Source organism: Solanum stenotomum, chromosome 7 (assembly GCF_019186545.1).
Source record: "Solanum stenotomum isolate F172 chromosome 7, ASM1918654v1, whole genome shotgun sequence".
NCBI classification, from domain to species: domain Eukaryota; kingdom Viridiplantae; phylum Streptophyta; class Magnoliopsida; order Solanales; family Solanaceae; genus Solanum; species Solanum stenotomum.
The window spans coordinates 13810335-13822507 of NC_064288.1; positions in this window are offsets into that span (position 1 = coordinate 13810335).

Genomic DNA, 12173 nt, shown 5'->3' on the forward strand with positions numbered 1-12173 from the left:
CACTCAAGATCAAAAAGGTCTTTTCAAGGCTTGTAATGGGGCTGAGTGCAAAGGTATGGTCATTTAAGTTCAATGGTTGTAATCCTCATGAAATGTGGTGTGAACAACACTTTCTTTTCTTTATCATTTTCATTCGTGCTCACAAGTCATCCCATTATTCACTTTCCATGGACTGTTGGAAACCCCATTTTCTTTGCACTTTCACAACTTTATTCCACAACTTTTTCATTCTTTTCTTCTTTTTCTCTCTTTTTTTTTATATAAAGGGGTTCCATTTTTCTCAAATCATGGGTCAAAGAGGACTTTCTTGCACTTCTTGATTTACCTTCTCTTTTCACCACACCCCCAACTTAGGCTTTTGGCCTAAGTTGGCTATTCACACAAACCACAAATCATGAGGATTATGGGTAATAGGTCAAGAAAGGTCACCATTTAATAAAGTTTCTTCCAAGAAAAGGTTAAAGCTCAATGGGTGTTCAAGCGGGGTTCACACACTCACAAGGTAGGCCACAAAAAGAGATATAATGTCAAATTGTTTCACACTCTTCAAAGTTGCCTAAGGTTATATCAAGAGATTGCATCACTTAGTCAACTGGACCAACGAGGCAAATTCTAGGTGTCATCACACAAGGCTCACGGTAAGCTCATCACACAAGGCATTGACACCAATGTCAAACAAGACTTCACATTTTCACTAATGTAAATGTCCATCACAAGAGACTCAATTTGATAATTGGCTAGTCACAACGAGATGTAAAAAGTTCACATATTGTCTATGCAACTTCATTTGGCCTCATTGTAGCCGCACTTTCATTTTTGTTTGATTATGAGAACTATTCAAGTCATCAGTATTGATCAAGACCGATACTCAAATTTGCAAGAGAACAACCACATTCAAACACAAACAAGAGGTGGCACAATTTTTTTTTTGGAAGGGTCCAAAAATCATTTATCGTTAAAAACACGGAGCCACAAGCTCAATCATCCACAAAAGCAGTGTAAAACATAATTATAGCTCAAAACTCAAATATATACACAGAACATAATCACAAAATTCACAAAAGGTGGGCTTCACCCCACCACAAATAAAAATCATTTGTCCTCAAATGCAATCAAAATAATATCCAAAAGTCAAAATAAAGTAAGACATCGAGGGAGGTCAAGAAGAATCTTGTCTAAACAATCGCTCCATCTGTCTGGGCATCAGTGCTCGGTGTAATGCTCGGGACTTCGGCAGTAGTGCCCGGAGTCACCTCAGAAGGACCTGCTCCACTAGAAGCTACCATGGACGTCTTTGTCAGCGATGTCTAGATCACTACTGCACAATCGTCTCCTTAAGATCTGGCAAATTTCTGTATATGCTCTCTTCTCGTATCTCAATCTGCTCTTTATTGCTCTCTGCATCTGACTCATCAACTGTTGCATCATCCCTATGCATGTCTCCGATGGTAGCCGAAGGAATCTCTAAAGTCTCAGGAGCATCCAAATCATCTGCAGCCTCCAGTAATGAAGTGAAGTCAATTAACTTTAGATAGTCTACGTCCTTCCTCAAATTTGCTACTTCAGCTTTCAAAGCCGTCACCTCAGAGGTCTCCCCCTGCTCTCACAGACCTCTACTCTTGTGGTAAGAGTGTTAATAGAAGTCTGGAGGGGGGTCAGTGCAGCCAAAATAACAACCTCAATCTTCCAGGGGACAGATCTCTCTAGTCGAGTCGCCCTCACATCAGCTGAATAGGGAAGATGCCCCATTTTCAGGATCATCGCCTGAGTAATCTTGGATGGCTGGGATGAGGTGGAGGTAATCAGGACCTGTGAAGGAGTAGAAGAAGTAGAAGGGGCAGAAGTACCTTAAGGCCTGGAGGTCAGAGTAGGCAAAGATGTCTCTACAAGTATAGAATCGACGTCCACATTCGGAGATGTATCTACCGGAGTTTCCCTCATTCTGTCAGCCTCCTCTCGAGTGTACTCGACCTCAATATGCCGGATGTTAGTGGAGAAAGAAGAGGTAACCTCAATATCTCTCGTATAGTATCGGGGCACTCCTACACGCCGGCACAACTCAGTGATCAGGACCAAGAATGGTAGAGAAGTTTGTCTCTACTTGGCCCTCATGGCCATCTCTTGCTCAATAATAAGCCTCATATCAATGCTCTTCCTGGAAATAATCGACCCAAGGCAGGCCTCCTTAGGATGACGGAGAATGGACTCATTATAGGAAGGCATAATAGAGCTGTTGATGAATCCGAACCAAAAACGCGCAACTACACTCAAGTCCCTTTTCTCAATCGAGACTCATGACTCTATCTACCTCGGGGTGGTGTCTGAAATGAGGGGCGTCAGCCAGCCCTTGAGCTCATCCAATAAAGATGTGGCAGTAGTCAGGTTGGGGTAGTCAAAGTCATACTCCTTGTTAAGTACGGTGTTGATGTACTCGCTATTGCATCCAACTTCTTTACCCCAGACCACAACCGACTTAACCGGTCTGAACTCGCTGGCCTTTTTCTTGCTTTTTGGAACCAATTCACCATACGTTACATAGAACTCCTAGACCCATGAAGGAATATATGGGCCTCGGGGCCTGGTAAACTGCTTGAATCTATGGAAGTGGAGGGTGTCCCTTACATCTGAGAATTTGCCCGCAAGGCCCACTGTAGATAATAACTTCTCCTCCAGAATTGTTCGCAATCCGTCACATTTCAACCTATTGAGAAGCCTATGAGAAGGGATGATTGGTGGCCCTGGTGCCACAGGAGGTGCCGGAGCTGGCACTGAGTCTGCTGGTGCGGGAACTGGAGGGACTCTAGCGGAATCAGGGTGAGATCTAGCACAAATCTCATCCCGCCGGGACTACAAAGGCTGGTCAGCTTCAGGCTCAGATAAAGCAGCATGGGAGTCAGCAGTCACCCTGTCACATATGGGCCTCTTGCCCTTGCCTTTGTGTCCCGGTGGAAGCTCTTGCCTTCTTCTTTTTGGAGGATTTGATCCCCCTTCATTGATTGTGATGCCCCGTACTCTTTTCTGAGGTGGCATGTCGATGTTTGTTCTTACCATGTCTGCAAAACATCGGAAAAAAGTTAAAAATCATTCAATCAAACGCACAGAAAAATAGTTGCAGACAGACTCGTCGAACCATTCGATGAGTCACCGAATCACTTTAGCGAGCTAGATCAGGCTTGCCGAAACGATTGGCTCAAAATTCTCAGAAAAATTTGGCATGTCAGCGATGGGAAGTCCTTTCGGTGAATTGTCGACAGCATTGGCGTGTAATGATTAGCCAGCCGAAAGTTACAGTACGAAAAGATTCAAGGGTGCAGACAAAGGGCGATCAAGAAGACTTTTGGCGAATCGTCGAGTGCCTTCGGCGACCTCAAGCTTCTTACCGAAAGTTACAGAATCAAACTTCAAATATAGCATGAAATTAAAGGCGAGATGGGGAACTTCGGCGAACCGCCGAGTGGTTCGACGAGCTCGACCCATCACGCCAAACGACCCAACGTGCCTACTTTCAACCCAACTTCTCGAATTCAACCCCACAACCCCCAAAAACAAAATCAAAGCATGCACTCATCAAATTAAAGCAAGACCCAATACACCCATTACCCCGAGATACTCAAACTTCTCTCGATTTTGCCAAATTTGGCCAGTTGATGACTTTTGCTCTTAAGAATGACATCACCTGCTCTATAATTAGGAAAATTACGTCATTTGGCACAACTACGGGTTACTTAGACTTCACCCAACTAGACCCAACAACATGCAAGCACAACCTCACAAGATTTAATCAATTTTAAGGCACAAAATCATGGGAATTCAACATCATAAGCATTTTCGGCAAGGATAACAAATTAACACAGGCACACAGGACAACAATTAAGATCAGAGAGGCCCAGCACACATAACTAACATAAGATCATTGCAAATAAGTACAAATTCGATAAAAATAAACTCGGGGTTCGGAAAACTAACCTTATATGCCAATTAAACAAGATTAAAATGTTAGGCGGCAAAGTAATCCACTCCGAACACACAATCAACGACTCAAACACTCTAAAAATGCAAAAATATAGAAACTAATGTGCGGGTATGAGTTTAGGAAGATTAAAAATGAGGGAAAGTGAAAGAGTTTGAAATTTTAAACCTTTGGCCTTTATAAACTGTCCAGTTCTCGCCCATTCGGCGACATTAGTCGTGCTCCCAAGGAGCACCTTAGTTAACGTCATGGCACGACGCAACTCCCCACTTAAGTTCCATTAGTGGGGTTTGCCTCATTTTTATAAGGCCACCCCTATTTTGGCTCTGGTTAGAGAGAAGACAACATCTGGTCCATTTGGGACCCCAATAGCTGAATGAGCATAGAATGAGAGGTCGTCATCTGGTTTAGCATCAAGACATTCTCTCTTATCTCTTCCAACACTCTGTCGTGTTCTTTGACTTTGTGTAGAATGAGTAAGAGGACCTCTTCAGTTTGCCCGCCCTCTTGCTTCTTCATCTTTCAACGCTCGTGAGGGGGGATGCACATGTCCTTCTTTTTGGACAGTACTTCCAAGTCCTTGACCTTTTGGATCAAAATATCCAACTGACCCAACAAAGTGGCCAAGTCTTGGTCCTTTTTTTTTTCCAACTGCTCCTTGTTGGTCTTGGTCACACAATCAAGGAGTTGGGCTACGGTCTAATATGAATGTCTCATCAAGCAGCCCGAAGAGAGTTGGTCAGCTGTTATTCTACTATCGGGGCCAAGACCGCGGTAGAAACATTCCAGAGGTAGTTTATCTGGAATCTCATGAGCCGGGCATTGTTGCAACATGATTTTAAACCTTTGCCACAACTCATAAATGGAATCACCCTCTAATTGCTTGAATTTTAAGATGTTATCCCTAAAAATAATCAATCTCGAAGGAGGGTGATCCATTGGGTTGCTGTTGCTACCAAATATGCTCTAATTCTCTACTCAAATCAACCGCACATAAACCAAAACTAAAAATTAAGTAAGTTCAACTATGACTAACAAGAACAAAATTCAACTTAACTAAAAATTCTCAAGTAACACCGCTCCCCGGCAGCGACACCATTTTGATTTCACGTATCAGGACACTTCATCCAATACTAAGTGCCAACGATCGTTAGTCGATAATATAACCCAATTGGGTGAGTTGGGGTCGAATCCCACAGGGAGTGGTATGTATTTGAGAATCAATAGAAAAACATAAATGTGTTCAAGCCAATCATAGGTAAAATTATTTACGAATAAAAGCATGGTTTAAGTTTAGGGTGATAGAAGTGTCAAATAACAATGGATTTGGGTTCAACTATCAGTTACAACAACAAATAACACGAGAATAACAAATATGGAGACGAGTTCTTGGGATGTGATTGGATTATGGCTAAGGTAGACAAATATGTGATTGCAATTAATAATGAGAGGCTGTAAATCATTGAATAAGTTAGACTTCAGTGGGGAAAAAAATTTCTCTCAAATAATTTATCCCGAATCAATTTGGTTTCTCTCGAACACCAATAAGCAGCAATTAAGAACACAACCTACGCTTTAGTCCATTCACTCTCTCGAGCTGAATGTGTGGAAAAGGGTTTAGGATTCACTCTCTCGAGCTGAACCCATGACAACCCAATACCCACAGACCATCAAATCAGTAATCTTGATTTTAAAACCTCTCTCTCTCGCAAGCCAAAAACACGAAGGTTGAGTCGCATTTGCAACTATAACCCTTTAGATTAAGCCATAATTACTGAATGAAATCACTTTTAAACAGCATTTACACTATTAATTAACAATACCCAGCAGCTAAATCAACCCATAATCACATAATCACACCCTAAGAATTGGGGTTTTAGTTAGACATCATAAAAAGATAGAAATCGTTATCAAATTGTGTTTCCATCAACTGGGTACGATTAATATTGTCTTTACAGAGGTTTAAGATGAAGAATCTTTAACACCCACTGCCAATTTCTCAGAAATGGAAATCTTCAAATCTTCAAAGCTAAGGAAATATTGTCTCAATACTCAGTTCTAAGCTCTCAAACTTCAAAACTGAACAACAATGAAAACTATTGAATGCTTCCTATTAAACTAAGAATTTAAAAACGTATTTATAGTCGCCAAAAATGTGCTGCGAAGGACCATTCAGCGCAATAAGTCGGGATCGACGATCTACTCGGTAGTCCACCCTTTGGTCAGTTCCATCACCCTTTTGCTTTGGCCTTCAGCAACTTCAAACTCTGTAACTTTGGGCGATATAACACTGCATCGCGGAACCGTTCGGTGACTCGCCGACTGCTCCTTTCTATTGCCGACTTGATTTTCTCCTTCAAGGATTGACATACTGGAACATTAGACGAGACCATGGCCATCCTCGCCCAATAGTTTAGGCGATCCTCAAGCCTTTTTTTCTTCGTTCTTTCAGTTGCCTTGTTCTTTTTTGCTCATTAGTGTCCATGCTTTGTTCCTCAATCCAAATACCTGAAAATCAAGGATTTACATCAGTTATTGGCACAAAATATGCATTTGAGGACACTAAATTTATTAAAATAAAGCCCTAAATGAGTCCAAACCGTGGACTCATCAACAATCGCCAAATTGCCACGATACCGCCTAAAGTTACAGAATGCTGGAGCGAAAATAAGGTAATTTCGACGAGCAACAGTTCCATTTGGTGTGTCGCCGATCTATTCGGCGAAGGACGACCAGGTTTCCAAAGGTGTTGAGGAAGATTCAAACAAGTGTTGATGGACGAGATAGAACGAAAAAGGGAGAATCACAAAATTGTTCGGCGATCCTGATTTATTGCATCGAATGGTCCTTCGCAGCACATTTTTGGCGACTATAAATACATTTTTAAATTCGTAGTTTAACGGGAAGCATTCAATAATTTTCATTATCGTTCAGTTTTGAAGTTTGAGAGCTTAGAACTGAGTATTGAGACAATATTTCCTTAGCTTTGAAGATTTGAAGATTTCCATTTCTGAGAAATTGGAAGTGGATGTTGAAGATTCTTCATCTTAGACCTCTGTAAAGACAATATTAATCGTACCCAGTTGATGGAAACACAATTTGGTAACGATTTCTATCTTTTTATGATGTCTAGCTAAAACTCCAATTCTTACGATGTGATTATGTGATTATGTGTTGATTTAGTTGTTGGGTATTGTTAATTGATAGTGTAAATGCTATTTAAAAGTGATTTCATTTAGTAATTGTTGCTTAATCTAAAGGGTTGTAGTTGCAAATGCAACTCTACCTTCATGTTTTTGGCTTGCTCGAGAGAGAGGTTTTAAAACCAAGATTACTGATTTGATGGTCTGTGGGTATTGGGTTGTTATGGGTTCAACTCGAGAGAGTGAATCATAAACCCTTTTCCACACATTTAGCGAGAGAGAGTGAATGGACTAAAGTGTAGGTTGTTCTTAACTACTGCTTACTGGTGTTCGAGAGAAACCAATTTGATTCGGGGTAAATTATTTGAGAGAAAGTTTATCCTCACTAAATTCTAGCTTATTCACTAATTTACAGATATTCACTATTAATTGCAATCACCCATTTGTCTACCTTAGCCCATAATCCAATCACATCCCAAGAACCCGTCTCCATATTTGTTATTTTTATGCCATTTGTTATTATAGTTGATAGTTGAACTAAAATGCTCTGTTATTTGATACTTGTGTCACCCCAAACTTGAACCATGCTTTTAGTCGTAAATGTTTTTACCTATGATTGACTTGAACACATTCATGCTTTTCTATTGATTCTCAAATACGTACCACTCCCTGTGGGATTTGACCCCAACTCACTTAGTTGGGTTATATTACTGAATAACGATCATTGGCACTTAGTATTGGATGAAGTGTCCTGATACGTTAAATCAAAATTGCCCTACCAGGGTGATCGAAAGATCATTGAGCTCATCGCCGAAGCATTCTGCAACCGGTTCACTCTCTTGTCAACTGGGTGCTTAGTGAAGACTCCTCGTTACCTTGTTCTACTTGTCTACACACTAGAATGTTATCAGTTCTTGTTAGTTTTTCTTTATTATTCTTATTTTGTCTTATTTACGGTAATGCCCATTCTTTAACCACATTGAGGACAATGTTGAATGCTTTTGGTGGGGAGTGGCAAGTGGTCTGTAAACCCCCTCCTCCTTGTGCCACCTCTCTTGTTTGTGTTTGAATGTGGTTATTCTCTTGCAAATTTGAGTATCGGATGTGATCAATACCGATGACTTAAATAGTGCTCATAATCAAACAAAAATGAATATGCGGCTACGATGAGGCCAAATGAAGTTGCATAGACAATATGTGAACTTTTTGCATCTCGTTTTGACTAGCCAAATATTAAATTGAGTATCTTGTGATGAACATTGCACACTAGCGAAAGTGTGGAGTCGTGTTTGACATTAGTGTCAATGCCTTGTATGTGATGAGCTTACCATGAACCATGTGTGATGACACCTAGGATTTACCTTGTTGGTCCAGTTGACTAAGTGATTCAATCTCTGGATATGATCTTAGGCAATTTTGAAGAGTGTGAAACAATTTGACATGATACCTCTGTTGTGGCCTACCTTGTGAGTGTGTGAACTCTGTTTGATACCCTTTGAGCCTTAACCCTTTCTTGGAAGAGACTTGATGAAAATGTGACCTTTCTTGATCCATTACCTATAATCCTCATGACTTGTGGTTTGTGTGAATAGTCAACTTAGGCAAAAAGCCTAAGTTGGGGGTGTGGTGAAAAGAGAAGGTAAATCAAGAAGTGCAAGAAAGTCCCCTTGACCCATGGTTTGAGAAAAATGGAATCCCTCCATATAAAAAAAATGAGAAAAAGAAAAAAAGAATGAAAAAGGAAAAGAACGAGAAAGTTGTGGAATAAAGTTGTGAAAATGCAAATAAAATGAGGTATCTAACAATCCATGGAAGATGAATAATGGGGTGACTTGTGAGCATGAATGAGAATGATGAAGAAAAGGAAAGAAAGTATTGTTCACACCACATTTTATGAGAATTGCAGTCAGTGAGCCGAAATGACCATACCTTTGCATTCAGCCCCGTTACAAGCCTCCATTCTGTGTGAATATGGAATCATTTTTTATGTGAGGGCATTTGAGTACCTTTGTTGAGCTTGAACTTGCATTTGAAGTAAGTATTGTGAACTTGAGAATCTTTGATAGTGGTGAGTCACAACTTGAATCTTTGAGTGGAAAAATTGATCCTTGCATGAGTAAGTTGAGTATTTTTGTGTGCATTCATGATTGAGTCTTGTGTATCACTGTTTGAGACATCCTCTTTGAACGGTTGAACTTGAGTTTTACTTGAGGACAAGCAAAAGTTTAAGTTGGGGTGTTGATGACTCCACGATTTGGACTCATTTAGGGCTTTATTTTAATAGATTTAGTGTCCTTAATTGCATGTTTTGTGCTAATGAATGATGTAAAATCCCTGATTTTTAGGTATTTGGATTTATGAACGATGCATGGACACTAATGTGCAAAAAGGAACAAAGCAAGCTAAAGGAAAGAAGAAATGAAGACCTGATGATCGCCGATGTCACTCGGTGAATCGCCAAATTGCCATTATACCGCCTAAAGTTACAGAATGCTGGAGCTAAAATGGGGCTAATTTTGGCGAACAACAGTTCCATTCGGTGTGTCGCCGATCTATTCGGCGAAGGACGACCAGGTCGCCAAAAGTGCTGAAGAAGATTCAAACAGGTGTTGATGGGCGAGATAGAAGGAAAAAGGGTGAATCGCAGAATTATTCGTCGACCCTGATCTGGATCGCCTAAAGTTATAGTAGCCAGACTGAGAAGAAGTGAAAAATGAAGGAGAGATGAAGAACAATCGGTGAGTCATCAATCTGTCGGCGAAGCCCGACTTACCTCGCCGAGTGGTCTTAAATAGTGACACGTCAAACTTGTTTAAATTAATTTTGGCTAGAGAGATAGAGGCATTCAGAAAAAGTGAGAGACAGAAAATTGAGAGAAAAAACATTACCATAGTAGTTTTTCAATGGATTTTAGCTAAATTCTTGATTGAGATTTTGTAATACAGAGGATTTTAGTAATTTCTAACTTTTGAATTTCAATTACCCAGCTATGAAAAACATGGTAGATGTTGATTTTCTTATTTTTGCTATGAGTGGCTAAAACCCTTCTCTTGAGGTTTTGACTATGAAGCCAATTGTTAAGTTTCACTAAGTGGGTGTCATTGAATTGTGAATAATGGGGTTAATTTGAAGTGGGTCTGAGTTGCTGTTGTGTTCTGAGATCGTCTTGCATGGTTAGTGTGACAAGTTCAGTATTGTGTGCTTGCTCGAGAAAGAGAGGTGCAAAGCCAAAGTAGCAAACTTAGCATCCTTAGTAGTGGGTTACCATGATTTCAGCTTGAGAGAGTGAAACATGGGATCTATCCTTTGGGTCTAACTCGAGAGAGTGGATTTGATGAGGACAAAAGGGTTGGGCATCTTCCAATTAGTGTTGAAGTTCGAGAGAATTCGACATAGAAAAGGTAATTGTTCGAGAGAATTCAACATAGAAAAGGTAATTGTTCGAAAGAAAGTTACTTTACATAAAGTCCGACCTACCCACGACAAATTATCCTATTGTGAGCATCAACATTCACCCACTAAAGTAAAATTTGACAATTGGTTGGTCAATACCCTAAGTTCTACTTTACTATTTGATCGTTTCGTGATGTAGTGTGAAATTGGAGTGATAATCGAAATTTGGTACTTGAAACTAAAACAAAAAAAGTGTAACACGTGCCCAATTGAAGAGATTGTCGTCATATTTTCATCATTGAATTTGAAGGAAAAACTACTCTATCTGGGATTCGACCCCAACTCACGTAGTTGGGTTATATTACTGACTAATAACTGTTGGCACTTAGTATTAGATGAAGTGTCCTGATACGTGAAATCAAAATGACGCCACTGCCGGAGATAGCCAACATTTCCTAAGTAGCTTCCTCAATTGGGGAATCCTTCCATTAAACTTTCAAGGACTTAATCTCCTTGGTCCTTAGCTTCCGAACATCACGATCAAGAATTGCAACCGGTTCCTCCTCATACTGAAGGTCTTTGTCTAACACAATTGAGTCCCGTTTTATGATGTAATACCCATCACCATGATACCTCTTCAACATGGACAAATGAAATACCGAATGAACTCCCGATAGATTAGGAGGTAAAGCCAATTTATAAGCCACTGGCCCTACACATTCAAAAACCTCAAAGGGACCAATGTATCGCAGACTTAGCTTGCCCTTCTTGCCAAATCTCATCACCCCTTTCATGGGTGACACCTTAAGAAGAACATCCTCACCAGTCTAAAACACCATGTCTCTTACCTTATGGTTTGCATACTTCTTTTGCCTACTCTGGGCCGCTAAAAGCTTAGCTTGGATGCTTCTCACCTTATCTTGATCATCCTTCACTAAATCAACCCCCAAAGGTTTCACATCTCCAACCTCGAACTATCCTATGAGTGATCTACATCCCTTCCCATAAAATGCCTCAAATGGTGTCATATCAATGCTGGAGTGATAACTATTATTATAGGAGAACTCACACAACGGTAGGAACTTATCCCAATGTCTTCCAAGATCAATCACACATGCCCTCAACATGTCTTCTAACACTTGGATAGTCCTCTCAGATTGTATGTCCGTCTGTGGATAGAAAGTTGTACTAAAAGTGAGTTGTGTGTCCAATTCATCATGTAACTTCCTTCAAAACTTAGAGGTAAATTATGTACCACGGTTTGAGATGATAGAAAGGGGCACCCCATACAACCTCACTATCTCTTTCACATAAATCTTAGCTAATTGTTCAACATTATAATTTATTCTGACAGGAATAAAATGGGCTGATTTAGTCAATTTGTCAACCACTACGCAAATATAATCAAACTTCTTCAAAGTCTTGGGAAGACCAACCACAAAATCCATGGCTATCCTTTCCCACTTCCATTCCGGAATTGGCATTCTCTGAAGCAAACATGCAGGCCTTTGATGTTCATACTTTACTTGTTGGCAATTTTGACACTTCGCCACAAACTCCGATATATCTTTCTTCATGCCCGGCCACTAATAAATTCGCTTCAAATCTCTGTACATCTTGGTCACACCCGAATGAATGGAATATCGCGAACCATGAGATTCTGTCAA